The sequence below is a fragment of the Geotrypetes seraphini genome, chromosome 10, assembly GCF_902459505.1.
Source record: "Geotrypetes seraphini chromosome 10, aGeoSer1.1, whole genome shotgun sequence".
NCBI lineage: Eukaryota > Metazoa > Chordata > Amphibia > Gymnophiona > Dermophiidae > Geotrypetes > Geotrypetes seraphini.
The window spans coordinates 5,848,051-5,866,039 of NC_047093.1; the positions used below are offsets into that span (position 1 = coordinate 5,848,051).

Genomic DNA, 17,989 nt, shown 5'->3' on the forward strand with positions numbered 1-17,989 from the left:
ATGGTTCTCCAACCTAGTGGCTGAGAAAATAAAGGCGAAAGAGTTGGCGTTCATGAAATATAAAAAAACCCAAGAAGAGGAGAGCAGAAAGGACTACAGGGTGAAACTGAAAGAAGCCAAGAGAGAGATACGTTTAGCGAAGGCACAGGCGGAAGAACAAATGGCTAAAAATGTAAAAAAGGGAGATAAAAAATTTTTTCAGATATATTAGTGAAAGGAGGAAGATAAAAAATGGAATTGCTAGGCTAAAAGATGCTGGGAACAAATATGTGGAGAGTGATGAGGAGAAAGCAAATGTGCTAAACAAATACTTCTGTTCTGTGTTCACAGAAGAAAATCCTGGAGAAGGACCGAGATTGTCCGGCAAAGTTACACGAGAAAATGGAGTAGATTCTGCGCCGTTCACGGAGGAGGGTGTTTATGAGCAACTTGAAAAACTGAAGGTGGACAAAGCGATGGGACCAGACGGGATCCATCCCAGGATACTAAGGGAACTCAGAGAGGTTCTGGCGAGTCCTATTAAAGACTTGTTCAACAAATCTCTGGAGACGGGAGTGATTCCTGGGGATTGGAGGAGAGCGGATGTGGTCCCTATTCATAAAAGTGGTCACAGGGATGAAGCAGGAAACTACAGGCCGGTGAGCCTCACTTCAGTTGTTGGAAAAATAATGGAAGTGTTGCTGAAAGAAAGGATAGTGTATTTCCTTGAATCTAATGGGTTACAGGATCCGAGGCAACATGGCTTTACAAAAGGTAAATCGTGCCAAACGAACCTGATTGAATTTTTTGATTGGGTGACCAGAGAGCTGGATCAAGGACATATGCTAGATGTAATTTACTTGGATTTCAGCAAAGCCTTTGATACAGTTCCTCATAGGAGGCTGTTGAACAAACTTGAAGGGCTGAAGTTAGGACCCAAAGTGGTGAACTGGGTCAGAAACTGGCTATCGGACAGACGCCAGAGGGTGGTGGTTAATGGAAGTCGCTCGAAGGAAGGAAAGGTGACTAGTGGAGTCCCTCAGGGTTCGGTGCTGGGGCCAATCCTGTTCAATATGTATGTAAGTGACATTGCTGAAGGGCTAGAAGGAAAAGTGTGCCTTTTTGCAGATGATACCAAGATTTGTAACAGAGTAGACACCGAAGAGGGAGTGGAAAATATGAAAAAGGATCTGCAAAAGTTAGAGGAATGGTCTAATGCCTGGCAACTAAAATTCAATGCAAAGAAATGCAGAGTAATGCATTTGGGGATTAATAATAGGAAGGAACCGTATATGCTGGGAGGAGAGAAGCTGATATGCACGGACGGAGAGAGGGACCTTGGGGTGATAGTGTCCGAAGATCTAAAGGTGAAAAAACAGTGTGATAAGGCAGTGGCTGCTGCCAGAAGGATTCTGGGCTGTATAAAGAGAGGCGTAGTCAGTAGAAGGAAGAAGGTGTTGATGCCCCTGTACAGGTCATTGGTGAGGCCCCACTTGGAGTATTGTGTTCAGTTTTGGAGACCGTATCTGGCGAAAGACGTAAGAAGACTTGAGGCGGTCCAGAGGAGGGCGACGAAAATGATAGGAGGCTTGCGCCAGAAGACGTATGAGGAGAGACTGGAAGACCTGAATATGTATACCCTAGAGGAAAGGAGAGACAGGGGAGATATGATTCAGACGTTCAAATACTTAAAGGGTATTAACGTAGAACAAAATCTTTTCCAGAGAAAGGAAAATGGTAAAACCAGAGGACATAATTTGAGGTTGAGGGGTGGTAGATTCAGGGGCAATGTTAGGAAATTCTACTTTACGGAGAGGGTGGTGGATGCCTGGAATGCGCTCCCGAGAGAGGTGGTGGAGAGTAAAACTGTGACTGAGTTCAAAGAAGCGTGGGATGAACACAGAGGATTTAGAATCAGAAAATAATATTAAATATTGAACTAGGCCAGTAACTGGGCAGACTTGCACGGTCTGTGTCTGTGTATGGCCGTTTGGTGGAGGATGGGCTGGGGAGGGCTTCAATGGCTGGGAGGGTGTAGATGGGCTGGAGTGGGTCTTGACGGAGATTTTGGCAGTTGGAACTCAGGCACAGTACCGGGTAGAGCTTTGGATTCTCGCCCAGAAATAGCTAAGAAGAAAAAAAAAAAAAATTAAAATTGAATCAGGTTGGGCAGACTGGATGGACCATTCGGGTCTTTATCTGCCGTCATCTACTATGTATATGTTTAGGTATGTCCACCTCAATTCTCTATTTTTTTAGATCATCATAAATCTGTTCTTCTCATTTCTATTGACCTCTCATCGGCTTTTGATACAATTGACCACAGCCTTCTCTTAGAAAGACTACAGTCCATAGGTATCACTGATCAGGTTCTTTCTTGGTTTAGATCCTACTTTACCAATCGCTCATCAACCGTAGCCTTTAATAAAAGTATATCAGAACAATTTTCAGTTACATATGGCATTCCTCAAGGGTCTATTCTCTCTCCGTTGCTATTTAACATTTTTCTAGCTCCACTTCTGACCCTTTGCCAATCCATTGGCTTCAATGTTTTTTCATATGCGGACGACATTCAACTTATACACCAGTTAGACTCTAATAATTCCTCCGATACAATAGCTATTAACAATAAACTTGAACAGATTCACCAATGGCTTGAAACTAATCGATTAACCCTGAACGTTAACAAATCTAATGTCATGTTTTTCCCTTGGAAAGATGATCATAAACTTCTGTTTCCCATTACTATTAAAGGTTCTATCCTGCAGTCAACCAGTAGCATTAAGATCCTCGGAGTTATTTTTGACAGCAAGCTTACCTTCCACGAACATATTAGTAGTATTGTTAGATCTACATTCTTTAGATTACGGCAAATTCGTTCTGTTTCTAAATTCCTATACCCTAAATCTCTAAATATACTGATTCACTCGCTGGTGATTTCAAAAATTGATTATTGTAATGCTTTATTCAAAGGAATTGCTTTAAAAGAAATCCGTCGTCTGCAGATTATACAAAATGCCTCAATTAAACTCATAAAGAACGCAAAACAATTTCCTTCCTTGGCCTTTTAGCGTGCAGTCGCGCTTCTCTGTGTTATCTCCGCCCTCCCCCAGCCGGCTCGATGGTCTTCAGAGTTTAGTTATTCTGGTTCCTGAGGAAGGGAGTTTTTTGTTCCCGAAACCATGCCTGGTTGACCTATTGTTCCTGCGGATCTTCTTGCTTTTGGGAGACCGTTTCACTACCTTTTCCAGCTAAGTCGGCGTTTTTGATTCTTGTGGGAGTTGTTCTTGGGGGAGGTCCTCTAAGAGACTGTTGAATGACCTCACTTGTGTGTGTGGCTTTGTGCTTTATTTTTTGCACTTTTTTCACTTAATGATTTATATCACACATTTTGGAAGTGCCCTATGATGGTGTGGGGGCAGGGACGGGTTGTCCTTGTCTCATGATGTGAGCATAGGAGTATTGCTCCCTTTGCTGCTTTAAGTCACACTGAGGGCACTCCTTCACTAAATTAAATTAATTTATTCTTTATTAATTACTCGTGTGAGTTTCACCGCTTGTGTGTTCACAAGTGTTTGGTTCGTGAACAGTCTCTTTGAGGACCGATTGATATTTACTGCCTCTCTTCTCTGGTATCTTGTTAAGTTCCTTTGGCAGGCTTTTTGGAGTGTACTTTTGTTTTTGTTCTTTTTAAAGATGCATTTGACAGCTAATAAAACGAGAATGTTGGATTAGTTTAGGGCTCTCTACTGAGCCCTGTGCTTCAAATTCTCTGTTACTTATTATTTTCCCCCCTCCCTATTGTTGTTCTTCCCTTATATGTTTCCTTTACTATCTTTTAAACTTGTATTTCTTTCCCCATTCCCTTCCTCTTGAGTCATGTTTTGTCTTGTGAGTTATATTCATATTGTCTGTTTCCCTTGAACTACTGTAATTTAATATTTTGTACATCGCTTAGAATGTGGAATAAGCGATTAATCAAATACTTAAGAAACTTGGAAACTTGGTGAGAGACTTTTGGTGAATATTGTTCTGGAAAAGTCTTTTCCATATTTCTCATCTTGGAAGCCATGATGAAAATGGTGGTAGTGGTGGTGGTGGTGGTGGTGGGCAGGGCTAGGCCTGAAACACTGCTGTGTTGCAGCAGTGTTTTTCGGAGGGGGGAGGATTTTCGGTTTCATGTCTACTCCTGTCTGCTTTGGAAGGAAATACTGTTTCTCAATAAAAAGATCCAATGATGTGAACACTTGACTGGTAATCCTGAATTTGGAGCTCAGACACAAGGCGTCACCTGAACTTGCCTTGTCCCCTCTTCCCAAACCTGAGGTCCTTTTTCAGCCTACTAATAAGAAATGAGTTAAGATGGTGGAACTTCAGGTGTGTAGAAGTTTTTCTTTTGATCCAGATAAATCCTAATATGGTTCTGAAAGGATCAGACTCTTAACAGTGATTCCCAAACCTGTCCTTGAAGCAGCCCAGCTAGTCAGATTTTCAGGATATCCTTTAAAAGAAAAGGTTAAAATAGCAGTTGAAGCTTTATCAAACAAGAAGTCGCCTGGCATTGATGGTATTCCGATTGAATTCTCAGAAGGCACTATTCTGGCTCTCAACTGTGTCAACAGATTTGGAAGGAAAATTTTAGCCAAAAGATTGGAGAAGATCACTTTTTATACCTTTACTGAAGAAAAATTGTAACAACTATAGGACGATTGCATTACTTCTGTACAGCAGCAAAATATTACTGAAAATAATTCAACAAAAGTTACATTCTTACGTTGAGCAAGAACTACCTGAAGTTCAGGCGGTTTCAGAAAAGGTCGAGGAACTAGAGACAGTATCACCAATGTTAGATGGATATTGGAGAAGAGCAAAGAATATCAAAAGCCTGTTTACCTTTGCTTCATTGATCATAGCAAAGCTTTGGATTGTGTGGATCAAGATAACCTCGTGCAAATGGGAATACCCAAACTTATAATTCAGTTGATAAAGAGCCTCTATGAAAGTCAAGAAGCTGCAGGGAGAACTGAATATGGCAACACTGATTGGTTCCCAATAAAACATGGTGTAAGGCAAGGATGCATCTTGTTTAATCTTTAGAGTGAAGCTATTTTCAGAAAAGCATATTTGGAAGAAGAGAGCATTGGTTTTAAATTAAGTACTCAAAATATAAACAGCCTACGTTATGCAGATGACACAACGCTCATTGCCAGTAGTAAAGAAGACATATCTGCTGAGAAAAGGTAAAAGCCAAAATCATGGGATTAGAACTGAATATAAACAAAGCAAAGATTATGAATATGGGAAATTATGAAGATTTTGAGCTTGAAGGTGGTAGAATGGAAGTTGTAAAGAGTTTTAATCTTTTGGGCTCTTTGGTAAACAAGGAAGCAACTGGCAGTGAAGAAATACTGCACCGAGTAGCAATCAATCGATCTTTAATGGAGGCTCTTGATAAAGTAAAGGCAAAGAAATAATAGTTAAAATGAAGATCAGACTGGTCCATGCACTCACTCGGTCAATTACAGATGTGAAAGCTGGATATTACGGAAACAAGACGGAAAGAAGATTGACTCATTTGAGTTCTGGTGCTGGAGAGATTCTGTGCATGCTGTGGACCGCTAGGAGCACTAACAAATCGATTTTGGAACAGATCAGTCCAGATATGTCACTCGAAGCCTACATGATCAAGTACCTTTCTTATTTCTAATCTTAATGTATATTTTCTGTAAACCGCTTAGAACCTAACGGATGTAGCGGTATATAAGAAATAAATTACATTACATTACATTACATTACATTAATGATTATCTTATTTTGGTCAGAAGAGAGAGATCACTGAAGAAGGACCTCATGTTTGGGAAGATCAAAGGAACTAGGCGAAGAGGGCGACCTGTTGACAACTACTATGGGGATTACACTGGAGGATCTCGTTGGACTAGCACTTGACCGCCTTCTTTTTGGATCTTTAGCTCATCAAAATCGCTAGAATGGGAACCCGAATCAATGGCATTTAACACACATAGACATGCATACCAAGGATCTCATGAATATTCATCGTGGATATCCCCAAAACCTGACTAGCTGGGGTTCCTCCAGGAAAGGTTTGGGGATCACTCACTCACTCATCCATTCATTCAATCTTCTATACCATTCTTCCAAGGGAGCTCAGAACAGTTTATATGAACTTACTCAGGTGCTTGACTATTTTTACCAGTCTGTCCTGTTGGGTTGACAATTGATCTAATGTACCTATATGTTAAATCAGAAACTATGGCTCAATCAGGGAAGCAAAGTCAGCCCTTCATTCAGGGACTCCCACACCATACAAGAAAATAATCAGTACACACCCACAAGAGCCCTGTGTTGTCATGAAAAGTTCTGCTTCCTTGAAAGTCAGTAATTCTTTAGGGTTGGTAGAAGGTGTCCACAGAAAGGCCAGGTCTCTACCCACAGCCACCCTATTTTTCCCAAGGTAATGTGTTTAGAATGTATGAAAACACATCTGAATAGGAGAGGCAATGAATCTGACAAATGCCTACGCTCAGCTTCCCAAACCTGTTGTGTGTTTCCTAGCAGAGCTCCCCTGGAATCCAGTATAGGGCCCTGAAAAACCTGCTTCTCCACTTACCGTCTCTCTCCTCCCTTTCTGCTTCCTTCCTCCTGGGGCCTCGCTCTACATGAGACGGAGTGTGGAGGAGACCCTGATTTGGGCGAGGGTGGAAAGAGGGAGACCAGAAAGAGCAGGGTGGAAGACGTAAGGCAGCGGATTGTCTGAAAAGGAAGAAAAGCCAAGAGAGAGAGAGAGAGAGTGCTCGGGGAGACTGCTATGTATAGGTGAGTAAGATGCCAGTCTTGCTCTAGTGAAAAGAGAGAGAGATGAATAGTGAATGCTGTCACTTCTCATGGAGCTTTCTAGAAGGCCGGGGAGCTTTTGTATCAGTGGTGGTCAGGTTACTGCACTTGTCCAGCCTTTGAGAGATTGGCTCCCTTCATCAATTCAGAGAAAAATGAACACATGTGTTTTTAATAGATTTTACACCATCAGCAGCTATGTTTAAAGCTCTAAAGAATTGTGAAGTTGAATGCTGGGAGGGAAAGGAAAAAAATTGATACTGAACAAAAAAACAGTGTGTCTGAGATTTTACTCATGTCTTCTGAGCCATTTCAGCAGCTTAGTTCCCCTCTAATGTGTGGTATCTTATACTGGCAGGGCTGGCCTAAGCACTAAGCAGACTAGGCGATTGCCTATGGCAGCAGCATCTGAGTGACAGCAAAACTAGGTTCTGAGAGTGGCAGAAATCCAGAACCATTGACTTGTTCTTTTACCCAAGGGTGGGTCGGCAGTTTTCAAATAGCTTATGTACCTAGGTAAATGATTTTGTGTAGAAATGACCCTATGTATAGCTAAGAGAAACTAAATTTAATATCTAAAATGAGCTTTCTGGGGTGGCTGGTGTAAGGCAGTGGTCTCCAACTCAAACCCTTTGCAGGGCCACATTTTGGATTTGTAGGTACTTGGAGGGCCTCTGAAAAAATAGTTAATGTCTTATTAAAGAAATGAGAATAAAACTCTTTATAGTTTATAAATCTTTCCTTTTGGCTAAGTCTTAATAATAATATTGTCATTTATAGCTAAAGAGACGTACGATCAAGAAACTGTTTTATTTTACTTTTGTGATTATGATAAACATACCGAGGGTCTCAAAATAGGACCTGGCAGGCTGTGAGTTTGAGACCACTGGTGTAGAGTGACTTTAATTATGAAAATCTCAGGGAGGAGGGAGTATTGGGGCCTGAGCAATGATGGTGAAGGCTTCAAGCTGAAGGGAACTAATACCCTTCACTAGCCCAGTTGACTGATGTCAGGTCCAGTGCAAGGAGCCCAGTGAAGACGAGATAACAGGAGGTGAGGCTTGTGGGGGGTATATTTTCCCTAAGCCAGACCATTTGATAAACAAACTTAGGTGATGGGACTTCAGAGCTAGAGAATGACAAGGGGACAAATTTTCCCGTCCCCACAAGCTCTGTCCTCATCTGCGCAAGCCTGAAACACTTTAAAATCATAAGTGTTCGAGGCTTGTGTGGTTAAGGCAGAGCTTACAGGAATGGGACAGGGAAATTGAGTTCCAATTTGTCTCCATGTCATTGTCTATTCAGAACTCTCCAGGAACTTAACCCATTTGAAATTAAAATGGCCAAACTCTTTTCAACATGATGTGATTTTGTGTCAAGTTCAGTCTCACCCACCCATCTTAAAGGGCTAAGTTGGTGACGTCAGAAGGATACTGATAATTCAACTTGGTTGACCACTCCATACTACTACAGATACTTGAAGCCATAGGGATCTCAGGCAGGGTCTACAACTGGTTCCAAGGATTCCTTAAATCAAGAACTTAACGATCTTAAATCAGAACCATGGTCTAACCCATGTGGAGTTCCACAAGGGTCACCACTGTCACCTACGCTCTTCAACCTCTTTATATCCTCCCTTGGGACCACTCTAGATAACCTAAATGTAACATCCTTCAGCTACGCAGACGACATCACCAATCTCCTCCCCTTTGATTCACCAGATCCCACCTCAACAGAAAACCTGAAAAAAACACTAGAAGCAGTGGAAAAATGGATGATAGACCACAAACTGAAACTAAACTCAGACAAAACAAAATTTCTTTTGCTCGAAATTACAGAATTAGAAATAAATGCCACCAAATACCCTTTCAGTCCGCTCTTAAACTCCTAGGAGTGATGATAGATAGATGCTGCACAATGCAGCTCCAAATCAACAAGACTACCCAGAAAGCATTTTTAATCATGAGAAATCTATGAAAAATAAGAAAATTCTTTGACATAGAGCAATATAGGCTCATAGTCCTAGGTCTAGTGGACTATTTCAACATCCTCTATCTACCATGCCCTGCAAACATGATAAAACAACTACAGGCTGTACAAAACACAGCCCTCAGATTGACCACATCACCACTGCCTACCTAGACTCATACTGGTTACCAATACAAGCACGGATTCATTTCAAATCATACTATCTATTATTCAAAGCATTAAATGGCACTGCCCCCACTTACCTAAACAATCACCTAAACCAGAACCTTATAACTAGACAAAGAAGAACTCAGACCCCATTTACCTACCCCCCATTCAAAGGCAAGAAAATGTTTGACAACCTTCTAGCGATGCAAGCAGCGAGACTTGACCACTCCATCTCCAACTGGCTGACAACAACGAGCGACTTCAAATCATTTCGAAAAGAAATTAAAACCCTGCTATTCAAAAAATTTATCCAGATATCTTAACTCTTCCCCTTGTCCTTCCCCTCCCTTGTAAATTCCCCCTCAAAGTCTCACCCTCTCTTGTAAATTTAATCTCCTGGAAATGTCCAGTTATCATTTTCTGTAATCCGCCTAGAACTGCAAGGTTCGAGCGGAATAGAAGTCACTAATGTAATGTCAGATTTAGGGCTATCTTTTATGTGACTAAATTTAGCATCCTGGACCTGATAGAGGCAGGTGAAGGTAAAAGGCTCTCGCCCGTTTTTGGTCACTTTGTGAAAAGGGGAGGGGGAGGGGGTGGATGTTGGATTAAACTTACCACAAAAGCCTGTCTTGCATAGGCACTGATCTCCGATAGCCCGACTTTAGCAGCGTGGACAGTGAGACTGGTGCAGGGAGGGGGAGCAGTTTTCCTTCTTTAGCCGTCATCTGTCTTGGTCACAGACGTTAATGTTCAGGCACCTTGCAATTAAGGGCTCCTTTTACTGAGGTGCCCTAGATGCTGGCGTTAGTTCTAGAAGTGTAGCACGCGTTCATTTCCTGCGTGCGCTAAAAACGCTAGCGCACTTTCCTAAAAGGAGCCCTAATGGCTTGCTCTTTTTCTCGGCATTCTGCTCATAGCTTTCCAGACACGGACAACCACAGAATCTGATGCTATTTCTACCCTTTCCCTTTCTTGTAACTAACCTCATGTTTCTTTTAGACTGGACTATGTTAATTTGTTTGTTCCCTCTCTTTTTATATTTTATATTGTAAACCACTGAGGTTTTAACCCCCGTTTTACAGCTGAGAAAGCATGCACATGTTCTCAGTGGGTTCAAACTACCTCTGTGCGTTGTGCCTGCTTCTTACCAGTTTTTCCATCAAGAGTAATGCAGGCAGAGCTGAAAACGCAACCTTCCTGCATTATATTCCTCTGACATATCATGGCTACCTCCAGGAGCACACTGTGCTTAAAAGAGGTCATTTCCAGGTAAATTATTATTACGCATAGATGACGGTCCTGGTTTAGCAACTTTGGGAAATGCACTGATCATTAGCTAGAAAAGGTTCAAAGAAGAGCGACCAAGATGGTAAAGGGGATGGAACTCCTCTCGTATGAGGAAAGACTAAAAAGGTTAGTTAGGGTTCTTCAGTTTGGAAAAGAGACGGCTGAGGGGAGATAGCATTGAAAACTACAAAATCCTGAGTGGAGTAGAACGGGTGGGTACAAGTGGATCGATTTTTCACTCCGTCAAAAATTACAAAGACTAGGGGGCGCTTGATGAAGTTACAGGGAAATACTTTTAAAACCAATAGGAGGAAATATTTTTTCACTCAGAGAATAGTTAAGCTCTGGAACACATTGCCAGAGGTTGTGGTAAGAGCAGATAGCGTAGCTGGTTTTAAGAAAGGTTTGGACAAGTTCCTGGAGGAAAAGTTCATAGTCTGTTATTGAGAAAGACATGGGGGAAGCAACTGTTTGCCCTGGATCGGTTGCATGGAATGTTGCTACTCTCTGGGATTCCGGAATCTTGCTATTCTTTGAGATTCTATATGGAATGTTGCTACTCCTTGGGGTTCTAGAATCTTGTTACTCTCTGGGATTCCGGAATCTTGCTATTCTTTAAGATTCTGTATAGAATGTTGCTACTCCTTGGGTTTTGGCCAGGTACTAGGGACCTGGATTGGCCACCGTGAGAATGGGCTACTGGGCTTGATGGACCATTGGTCTGACCCACTAAGGTTATTCTTATGTACATTAAATCCAAGCTTGGGGGGGGGGGTGTCTGTTTGCTCATTATATAACCCGGGAGCTTCTCCCGTTGGAAGGAGAGTACCTTCTACCCTGTCCTCAGGCCTCCTGACCAGTTCCATGACACTTAAAACTGTCCCAAAGACCAGTGACTAGGGGAGTGCCTCATAACAAGGCATAGTGAAGGAGTAGCCTAGTGGTCAGTGCACTAGCGTGTGAACCCGGAGAACTGGATTCAGTTCCACTGCAGCTCCCTGGGACTCTGGGCAACTCACTTAACCCTCCACTGGCCCAGGGTCAAAAATAAGACCCTGAACTGTTTATAATATGTAAACTACTGTGACTGTAACCAGAGAAAGTCCCAACCCCTTTCCCTAATAAAGTACCAGAGCACAGAGAGGACACAAATGAGGAAGGCTAAGAAATCTGGTAACACAATAATGTGGGATTTCAATTTGGTAACACAACAATAATGGAATGGCGCAGTCTTCCCCTCACACAGCATCTGGTTGTCATGAAACAGGATATATATATATTAGAGAATGACGCAGAGACCAATTTGTCTTTCTCCCTGCAGGATTTCAATATCCCTGCGCCACTCCTGCAAGCTCGGCCTTGATCACACACGCCTCAAACACTTAAGATTTTAAAGTGTTTGAGGCTTGTGCAGATGAGGACGGAGCTCACAGAGACTGGACGGGGATAGAAAGATCTCGCAGGGATGGGAAAATTTGTCCCTTTGTCATTCTCTAATATATATATTAAACAGAAAACGTGTGGACTGGTCGTGATATGAATGAGACGGGGCCTTTCTTTAATGAGTGAAAAGAGTAATATTTCCACGGTTAACCTCAGGGTTGAGACGCTATTATGTAATGATAAAAGCCTTTTTTTGCTGAATAAATGCTGAGCAGGTCCATGGTTTGACTCAGGCTAGGTTCATTTTTGACAGACTTTTGATTTCTAAAAATGTGAGGGTTCTGTGGTAGTTAGGAATTGCTCTTTAACATTGGATATTGGATATTGTGTTTGATATCTATCCAAGCCTCTTTTTTTGTATGTGATCAAGTTTCAAGTTTATTAAAATTTGATGGTTCGCCTATTAAAACTAAGCGAATTACATAATAAAAGAATATTAGCATAGGACAATAAAACAAGTTATTTTACATTAAAAAAAAAAAAAATTTCAAAGGGCTACGACAAACTGACAATACAGACGTACTAAGATACATAAGGGAAAAAACATTAGGGAGTAAAAGTTACAAATTGTTGTTTCCTCGAGGGAAGAAAGGGGTATGATAAGGGTAGGGCCAAACGATTAGGTTGGGGTAAGATGTGTGAGAAGATATTGATTGTTTAACTGTACGCGGGAAAGTTGTTCTAGAGGTTAAATGAAGCTTTGAAGAGAAATGTTTTTAGATTAGTCTTAAATAAGTTAAGATCTTTGATGTTTCTGATATATAGGGGAAGGGTATTCCATATGATGATTTCAGTTACCCCAATACCGATAAATGTCTCATCAGAACATGCTAGAAGGATGAGGTTCCCAGATGCCATAGCTTCACTTATTGGCCACTCGACATTACAGCAATTCATATGTAAATGTTTAGTGGTTCTCCCACCCCACCCTATGTCTCAACCACACCTCATTTAGATCCCACCACCGTCCCATCCCCATCTCCGCCACTCCAACTCAGAGAACCATCTACCATCCAACAGTTCTTCCACGTTTATCAACTTCGTATCCCAACTTAGAAAGAAGCTCCAAATTACCATCTTTCGTGGTTGGGAACGCAGAGAAGCCATCACCATCTTCTTAAATTGCAAAAAGGTTTTCTTTGAAATGAAGCAGGCAACTCATTCCCCCGGAAACTACTACAAGCTACTACTGCACTTAGCTTCACTATAACACTACTTGACACACAGAGCAGTTGCTCAAAACACGTATCTATTTGAGAAAATACCCACACAGGCCATCTCTTCTCTCACCATACTCATAAATTCTGCCCTATCATCGGGCCTCTTCTCCCCTGAAATGGGACGCATTGCACTGACCCCTCTACTGAAGAAAGCTGACCTAGACCCCTCCTCCCCATCCAATTATCGCCCAATAGCAAACATTCCGCTCCTAACCAAATTGCTAGAGTCCATCGTCTCCTCCCAACTCTCAGCCTACCTGGAAAGATTCTCTGTCCTCCTACCCTATCAATACGGCTTCAGACCCAACTTCAGTACCGAAACCCTCCTGGCCTCCCTAATCTCGAAGATCCAACAATTTCACTCTCACAAAAAATTTGCCGTTCTCCTTCAATTCGACCTCTCTGCTGCCTTTGACGTTGTCCACCATGACATTCTAATCTTCCTACTCTCCGAGATAGGCATTAGTTCTACAGTCCTGGACTGGTTCTCGAACTTCTTACGTTCTCGCTCTTACACCGTCACCAAACATGGTTCCTCTTCCTCCCCATGGAAACCGACTTGTGGAGTCCCACAAGGCTCCCCCCTTTCTCCCATCCTCTTCAACATTTATATGTCCTCCCTGAATCTTCTCCACCTATCCCCCCTAGAAACACTCTACACTTACGCCGACGATATCCTGGTCCTCATCGAGACCGACGCGAACCTCACCAATCTCGCAGCTAACATTTCTTCTTGCATAACCAAACTTCAATCCTGGGCTCACACTGTACAAATTAAATTGAACGAGTCCAAAACTAAACTACTTTGGCTTGGCCCTAAACTTGATCAATTACCCACTTCCATCCCACTGCCCACAGGCTCCTCTCTACAGCTGGAATTCTCTAGCAAAGTTCTGGGCATCACCATAGATTCATCATTATCCTTCAACGACCACCTCAACTCCCTGATAAAAAAATGCTTTTGCAGCCTTCACATGCTGAGGAAAGTGAGATCCTGCTTCCACCAAAAACACTTTGCCGTCCTCGTACAATCCATTATCCTCTCCAGATTGGATTATTGCAATTCCATTTACCTAAGCTTAACAAAGAAAAGCCTCCACAGACTCCAACTAATCCAGAACACCGCGGCCAAACTTATCTTCTCAAAAAGTAAATTTGACCATGTCACACCGCTCCTATCCAAACTCCACTGGCTTCCCGTTATTTCCAGGGTCTACTTTAAATGTGCCTGCCTAACCTTCAAGATCCTCCACGGTATCCTTCCTCCTTTTATCCCTCTATCCTGGAATTCCTCAAATCCAACCTCCACTAGATCCACTCAAAAATTAAAACTATCCTACCCCTCCTTAAAAGGCATCTCCCTTGTTGGTAAACTTGGCTCTTCCCTCCCTTTCAGAATCACTCAGCTCTGGAACAGTCTCCCTTCCCCTCTCCGCAATTTGAGCCCCCTTCTACCATTCCGTAAGCATCTGAAGACCTGGCTCTTCTCCAGAACGTAACCCCGTCCCGCTCCTGGCACTCTCACACCAACCTCTCTTCTCTCATACTTATATAATTCCACTGGAGTTCCGTTCCTTCCCTAACCATGTAAACCGTGTCGAGCTCCATCTGCGGAGATGATGCGGTATATAAACCCAAGATTTAGATTAGATTAGATTAGTAAGAGACCATCCCTGCTCAAATGACCGATTTGGAATCCCAGGCCTGAGAGATTCAAAACTACAATCAAGTATGGTAACTTATAGTAAACGACGGCAGATAGACCTGAATGGTCCATTCAGTTTGCCCGTTGGTTATATTCATTAACCGACTCTTATCATACCGAGCCGCTTCCAGGGATCCTGAATTGGGCCAAGATAGAAAGTTATTAAAAACCCATCTGTTCTCAAAATTCTTGTAATTCCTCCAAAGCAGAATATTGATGTGAAACTATTGTAAATCACTGACAATGGTCAGCCCTTTTGTAAGGGAAAATCAAAAGTTTTACGAGGCTGCCTGGACAGAACTTATACTTTGTGAATTAGGCAATCTAAAACCAGCTCTAAGTGCCCAGAAGGTATCCAAAGTGACAAGATAACCACTGCAGGCACAAAGTACAGACCCCCCACTTCCCAAGTGATCATTGCCCCCCCCCCCCATACTGCCATAAAACTCAGAATAAAAATGTACATACCTGCCTCCGGAACATCAGCACCTGGCATAGGAAAGCCTAGTAGAGCTGTACAGAGGTGGCTTAAGTAGTCTGGGGGGTGGGCTAGTGAATCATAGAGAGGAGGACCCAGGTCCATAAGCCACTCTAACTATTGCATTTATGATGAAAAATGTGAATCTCCCCCAAACCCTACTGTACTGCCATATAGGTGGCACCTGCAGCCATAAGGGCTATTGGGGTTGTAGACAGGTGGGTATAGTAGGTTTGGTGGGTGTTTTAGAGGGCTCACCATGACCTGCAAGGGAGTTGTGGTGAGATGTTTATATAGCACCCTTTTTGTGAAGTTCACAGCAGTGCCCTGTAAGGTGCCCTACTTGCACTGTTGCCATGTCTGGGTGGCCAGTCCATCACTTTGCTGGCCCCTCCCACAGCCAAAAGGTCTTGTTCTGGGCATTTGGGACTTGGACAAATATTTGGATGAGAATGTGGTATAAAGATAGACGTTGTGGCGGTCTGGACAATCAAACGCCTGGACGTACAGATAGACAATTTTTGAAAAAAAAAAAAATGTGGACATACTTTTTGAGAACAGATATTTTGCCACAGCCAACTTTGGACAACTAGCATCCTATGTCCAAATCGTACTTTGACATTTGTTTTAATTATGCCCCTCCACAGAAACAAGACAGAAAAAAGATTGACTCATTTGAGCTTTGGTGCTGGATTGGTGGATTGCCAGAAGGACTAACAAATTGATTCTGGAAGAGATCAAACCAGCTGTCACTCAAAGCACAAATGATGAAGTTGCGACTGTCTTATTTTGGTCACACCATCAGAAGAGAGAAGGACATCATGTTTGGGAAGATCGAAGGGCCATAGTACGCCCTCACCTGGAATATTGCGGCCAGCACTGGTCACTGTACATGAAGAAGGACACGGTACTACTCAAAAGAATCCAGAGAAGAGCGACTAAAATGGTTAAGGGGCTGGATGAGTTGCTGTACAGTGAGAGATTAGAGAAATTGGGCCTCTTCTCCCTTGAAAAGAGGAGAAGGAGAGGGACATGATCGAAACGTTCAAGATAATGAAGGGAATAGACTTAGTAGATAAAGACAGGTTGTTCACCCTCTCCAAGGCAGGGAGAACGAGAGGGCACTCTCTAAAGTTAAAAGGGGATAGATTCTGTACAAACGTAAGGAAGTTCTTCTTCACCCAGAGAGTGGTGGAAAACTGGAACGCTCTTCCTGAGTCTGTCATAGGGGGAAAACATCCTCCAGGGATTCAAGACAAAGTTAGACAAGTTCCTGATATACCAGAACATACGCAGGTAAGGCTAGTCTCAGTTAGGGCACTGGTCTTTGACCTAGGGGCCGCCGCATGAGCAAACTGCTGGGCACGATGGAGCACTGGTCTGACCCAGCAGCGGCAATTGTTATGTTCTTATGAACCAGGTGAAGAGGGCAACCTGGACATGTTGAAAACAATCATGGGGATGATGCTGGAGGACCTCTCCAGACTAGCACTAAACCAATTTATTTTTAGATCTGTAATCTATCAAATCGCTAGGACTCGCACGAGTTGATGGCACCTAACACAACCATCTAGACTTGTGTGGCAAATGAGACAGTATAAAAATTTTAATAAATTATAATAATTCAACATGTTTTACAATCCAAATAAAATAATTAAGACTCAAAAGAATATAAAAACAGCTAGACATTACAATTCTAATTATAACATAACATTGTGCTTGTTGACCGCATAACCATTAGTTCAACGTCTGATAGAAGCCTTTAAGAAAACAATGTCTTAAGACTCTTTTTCAATGCTAACAAGGTTAGTATATCTCTTAATTTGTGAAGTAGTTTGTTCCAGTAAAGGGAACCTAAAGCGCTAAAAGCTTTATTCTTCCATTTCACCCTGTTGCGATGCTCTAATGGTGGAATCTCCAACAATCTGTGGGAGGAAGATTGAAGCATATGAGAAAGAACATATGATGAAATTGAATACCTTATATAATCATAATCATCAGTGTAAATAAGGAACCAAGTCTGGAGTTAGTGGAGGAGAAGGAAATAGATAAGAGTGACTTTCATGAAGAACAGAGTTTCACGGGAGGGTGTAGGGAGAGATATGAGATAAGAGATGCTGAGGAACTGATGAATGAATGCACTCATAAGTCAGTAAGAGGAATTTGAACTGAATACAGAAATGTCTAGAGAGCCAATGAAGTGACTTGAAGAGAGGGGTTATGTGAGCATAGTGACACTGGCAAAACATAAGTCATGGAGCAGAATTTTGAAGAGAAGATTGTTTAGTGGGAGACCTATGAGGAGCAGGTTGCAGTAGTCTAAGGGTGAAGTGATGAGAATGTGAATAAGAGTTTTGCTAGTGAATTCAGAAAGGAAGGTGTAAATTTAGTAATTTTTTAGTGAAAGAAACAACAGTTTTTAGTAGACGGATATGTGCAGAAATAGAGAGAAGAGTCAAAGATGACCCCCCCAGGGCTTAATTAGGGTTTGAATGAAAAAATATTTTCTCCAATTTATTTTCAATGTCATCTCATGAAAATAATAGGAGCTTTGCTTGGCACAATTTTTAATTAAAGGCCTTTTCACAAAAATGTCAGCGCCCAGGTATCTGTAGAGGAAAATTAATGGAGACTCAGCAGGTAAAACATCTTGAAGATGGACTGGGGCTTTATGGCTTCAACATTGCAGACTGCTCCCTTGGGCCATATCAGTATGAGAAAAGTCCAGTGGGCCGAATGATCTCCATTAATTCAAGCCACTCTGAACTTACAAGATGCTCAGGGACTCTCTGTGAGCATCGCCTTCCAAGTTCCTCCTCCTCAAATTGTAACCATGGATGTGTCCAAACTGGGTTGGGGAACTCATGCAGAGGAACTCCTCTCCCA

General features: G+C 42.3%; 1 protein-coding gene across 1 annotated transcript in view; it reads left to right on the forward strand.

Moving 5' to 3' along the window:
- Positions 1-5,811: 5,811 nt before the first annotated feature.
- CARD14 (caspase recruitment domain family member 14) overlaps positions 5,812-17,989 on the forward strand; it is a 53,447-nt gene continuing 41,269 nt past the window's right edge. The window contains exon 1 of the mRNA XM_033961646.1: positions 5,812-6,813. The gene's annotated coding sequence lies outside the window, so the exon portion shown is untranslated. The remainder of the gene's footprint in view (positions 6,814-17,989) is intronic.